Raw genomic sequence first — 5,046 nt, 5'->3', positions numbered from 1 at the left:
TGGTGTTTGGTAAAATATCAGAAAGCAGCTTTTGGTTGAAATGGCTTCTCCGTAAAGCCGAATTTGAGAAGCAACATTTTGTAGCTTTGGAAAGCTGCTTCGGGAAAAACACGGAGGTTGAACAGTGCATAGTTTAATGAAATTCACACTTCCTGCCAATTATGTCCTCCTCCTTTTCTGATAATTACATCGAAACAACATAACCTATCTTTTGTCCATCTCTTTGCCGTCATTCATTCCACATCTCCTCATTCCTCTTCTTCAATTCGTGGATTCTCGCCGGCCTCGCCTCCTTCAATTCGTGGGTTCCATCTCTTTGCCGTCTCCACAAATATCATTATTATTCCACATCTCCTCCTTCCTCTTCTTCAATTCGTGGATTCTCGCTACAATTTGGGTCTTCTGGGTTATGCTTCTTCTCTGAAGATAATCTATCAAACGGAACCCAATTCCTCTGATTCCTCCATAGCTGCACAAAAAGGAGTAAGGTATGTGAGCTTCACTCAGTCAGATTTCCAGAACCCAAAGTTTGCTTGACTGCTTCTCTTTACTTTTTATTTCGAGAAATTGATCAGATTTCATTGAATTGTTATATAGGAGAATTCTTGTACATCTCAACATTGGATAATTCGATCCTCATCAAACTTCTCCTCCTTCTCTCTCTGCTGTCACTAAAAGGTTCAATCTTGCTCTCTTTACCTTACTCTTTCAGATTCAGTCTTTTTTTTTATTCGTACCCATGTAATTGGTATTCTTCTGTGAGTTTGGTTTGTGCTTTTACTGAGTGAGTGCTTGTACTGAGTGAGTGCTTGGTTGTGTGTTGTTATCAGTTGGTCTTGGGTTTTGAGAGAAAGGTGAACCTGCAGTTTCTATTTTTAACTCAAGTACTTCAAGCTGGAGTGATTATGATTTACATCCTTGACTTGCTAAAGCTTTAGACATCTTTGGTGGCATATGTTCCTTTTTCTTCCCTGTATCTTGAGTAGTTCTTTGACCATCGGATTAAACTTATTTCAGCTTATGAACAATTTGAATGGATGGAACTTCTTAGTTACAGATTCAGTTGGTTTTACGGTTTAAAACTAGTTTGGATGGCTAATGCTTGGCAGGAAACTGATGTAAATTTTTGAATTCCCTATCGATTTTGAGCAGTTTCACCAGAACTCGTTTTTGACAAATATAATTGCTAGATTGTATAGTTGATTTGCACTCCGGGGAGGGATACTTTGGCCATTCTTTTATAACAGTATTTTATTTCCCTATGTCCGTCACCAAAAACAATGTGTTTTAGAATGTTGTTTCGGTAAAAATTACTATAATTAGTAGAGCACTTTCAGCACCAAAGCAACTAAGCATTTTCAGCACTGCAAGTAGCCATTACTTTCTTCTTTTCCCTTATAAGTTGTGCTGCACCATTGAGTTTGATGGGAAAATGTAAGATGACGTAGAAAAAAACTATACTGGAAGTCATTATTTCTAGGGTGAAACTTATAAATTAGGTCTTTGCTGCACTAACCAGATTTCATGCAAGTTAAAATTTTGGTATACCTATCAAGCAGCCTACTGATTCTGTGAAAGCTTTTTGTACTGCAGATGGCCTTGTTATGGAGGTGGCCTAGTGGTGGAAGGATTCTTCCAAAGTTTTGTTAGATTTTAACTCAATAGTAGGTGTGCAAGTAAGGAGTGAGAAATTTTGTATTCAACATGAGAAGGAATTGATTTGAGACATTGAGGGTATTCTTATAATCATTATTGAGCTTAACCTTATTGCTTGACATATTATTTACTGAATCCATGTAATGTGATGCTAATACAAGAAAGGTATCACTTTAGTCACTATCTGTAAATGTTTTCCCATCTCAATGTAAGATGATGCAATTGCAAGAAACTTGTTATCTTTCGTCAGATTATTCACCATTGTGGATATGCAGTCAATAGAAATCCTGAATGAGAACACCGGTGGAAAGAGTAGTGGCCTAAAGTGTAAAAAGGGCTAAAGTAAATGTTGAACATTGTATATAGGTAGCTGACTTCCAATTCATCTCTTGAATATGAACAATGCTAAAGTAAAGTAAAATTATGAAAAATTGAATCATTATTGTCGGGTTTGAATTATTTTTGTGAAAAATTATGAACAATGCTGAAATCCAATTCATCTCTTGAATATGTTATCCTTATATAAATGCTTGCCAATTTGCTATTTTCTAGAAAGCCTTTTTTTTTTTATTCAAGTCCATGCGGTACTAATTTTTTTTATTTTTCCGGAATTACACAAATAATAACTTATAATCTTTTATTTTACTGAGATCAATCATTCCTTATAATTTTTAATTTCAGGAAAATACTATGTGGTGGATGCAGGATATCCACAAATGAAGGGTTATTTAGGACCATATAAAGGTGAGCGGTACCACCTTCCACATTTTCGTAGAGGTGATGAACCGACCGGTCATAAAGAAATATTCAATCATGCACATTCTTCACTCAGGGGTGTTATTGAGCGTACTTTTGGGGTATGGAAAAAGAAATAGAGTATTTTACGTGATATGCCACATTTTCCTTATAAAAAACAAGTGAAGATAGTTATTGCTACTATGGCTCTTCATAATTACATAAGAAGATATGCTCAACGAGATATTGATTTTGATGAAAGTGGAAATTACTCAAGTGAAGAGACTAGTGAAGAGATGGAGGATAATGAACATGATGGAGATGGTCCAGGAAGACAAGAAATGGAGGTGTTAAGAAATGCAATTGCACAAAGTCTAATGAATGCATCTACTTAGCATTTAGTTGCAAATTTCAAGTGACTTTAATATATTTTGTGTAATGGTTCCCGTTGAACTATGGTCGGAAAATTAATCTACATAATATGCATATTGAAGGATTTAAAGTAAATTTTTTATTCAGTCCAATCAAGGGTACAAGAATAATACATGAGAACTTTTTTTTAATTTGGTATGGTTACATTAATCAAAAAACAAAATTAAGTATTTTAGTAGCATATCTTAGCATGTATGACCATTTTGGTAATTATACCCAGCCAAAGCACTTTTGCCTTGCAACTTACCAAACACCTAGAAATTGCTTTTGGACCTCACAGCACTTTTAAAAACAGTTTACCAAACACCTCAGCTGCTTCTCCTCACAGCAACTTAGGAAGTGCTTCCTCTCACAGCAAGTTCGGAAGTGCTTCCCCTCACAGCACAGCAATCCCAAACTAAGCCTTATGCTATTCCGATGAGAATTGCATCATCACCAACTATATATAGCAATTCCATGATGCACGATTTCTTATAACAAATCCTATTGAAGCTTTACCATCAGTTTAAAACGATTAGATTTGGGAGGATTGCAACCAATAAGCATGTTTCTTTTCTGTCCAAATTTTCAGACTTAGCCACCTCATAGAATAATAGATATCAGATTTTATGCTAAAAAGCATCGGTGCAATTTAACACTCACTTCTTTGAGATGATAGAATAATATTTCGTTAACTATTCCCAACATTTTGTAATTTGTATTATGCTAACATGTTCTGCTGCTTCTGTAATCTGCATGTCATGGTCAGGTTAAAGGTGGAAATATCGATAAGCATGGCTGGATTCATTTGTCTGGGTTTTTAACATATCAATTCTGTCTTATACTTGTGTTCCCTTGCAAAACAGGATATCAGAATACAAACAAATGTGAACCGCAATTCGGACAGATACGTACAAAGAATGTTTGGTGCTTGTTTTGCTGATGATAAATGTATCCAACTCCCGATTCTCAGTGGACTTTGGCTGAAAGCCTGAAACTTTAAAGACGACCACAAGCTGTCATGCATATAAGTTTGGTGCTTTGTTTATTAGCTGCTAATTGACCATGGTTTATGACCTAGCTTCTACTTCTTTGGGCCAGAACAACTGGGTACGTACGTTTTCACCAAGGCAAGGCCCATGGAAGAAAAACAAGGCTGGGCTGTAGTGTTATATTCATAAAGTCATCTCTCTGCTTTCAATTGTAGTGTGTTAATTTGCTTCCGACTCTTTTTTCCATCAAGTAAACTTATCATTTTTCTCTCTCTTTTTCTTTCTTCAGAGAATGAAACTAAAACATAACAAATCCTTAATCTCAGGATACCTTCACTGCAATTCTTAGGACTTTTTGTTTGGTTGGGGGGGGGGGGGTTGGTTTGTTGGGGTACATTCTCTCAAGTCGATCGACCTTGTTCGCTGGTGCAAACATTTTTGCTATCCCAAAAAACTAAACTCTATATAACTATCTTTTTTCCACAATTGATCTGCTAGGGCTGGGAGAGCGCCGCCCTCGGGTTTGGCCTCTCTGCACCTCTCTCCGTCCTGTATGGAGTGCATCTACGGAGTCTTCTTTGGAGGCTCCTAAATCAAGACCGGCTACCACCGTGTCTTCTCTGTCGCAGATTTCGTCTGTGCCATTATGGTTGGTAGGTGTGATGGCTTGTGTCCAACCGGATTTTCTACCTTTTGATGGTGGTGGCTCACTTAGGCCAAGGCGGGCGAGGCTCAAAGATCAAGGTGCGTTGCTAGAGGCGGAGGTAGTTCCGATTCGATCATGGCGGAGGGGATCAGACTGTGCAATCAGGTCGGGTCAATCTCTTTTTGGGTTTTTGATTACATGCATTTATATGCACGTAATTACATTCAAAACACATGAATTAAGTTAATCCTTAAGTCAATTATTATGTAATTAATCCACTTTTATTTATTTTGTAGAGAATAAGCGGAGTTACGGAAATTGTGAGGAAATGAGGCGAAAATTGGAGCTAATTGAAATTATCGACTAACGGACTAAAAGTCAACAATGGTCAACGGGTCGATGCAAGCAAATATGTGAAGAAGAAAAAAAATCATTGGTTTGAGTTCGGGGAAAAAAGCAAAAGAAGAAGAGAAGAAAATGGAGGAAAGAAAAATAGAAAAGAAGAAGAAGAAAATTGGTTTTAGTTAATCAATTATTTGATTAATTAATCAAACCTTTGATTAATCAATCAAAGTCAGCCATCGTCCTTCAATCATGCACGTGCTG

At 36.8% G+C, this 5,046-nt stretch overlaps 1 long non-coding RNA gene across 1 annotated transcript; it reads left to right on the top strand.

The window, feature by feature from the left end:
- LOC133713554 (uncharacterized) lies at positions 1–1,910 on the top strand. Its single transcript, XR_009848085.1, has 3 exons — positions 1–488; positions 598–678; positions 1,594–1,910. It is a non-coding gene; the product is annotated as an uncharacterized LOC133713554 (long non-coding RNA).
- The last annotated feature ends 3,136 nt before the right edge of the window (positions 1,911–5,046 follow it).

Source organism: Rosa rugosa, chromosome 6, assembly GCF_958449725.1.
Source record: "Rosa rugosa chromosome 6, drRosRugo1.1, whole genome shotgun sequence".
Classification (NCBI taxonomy): Eukaryota; Viridiplantae; Streptophyta; class Magnoliopsida; order Rosales; family Rosaceae; genus Rosa; species Rosa rugosa.
This window is presented reverse-complemented; position numbering and strand designations above follow the sequence as displayed.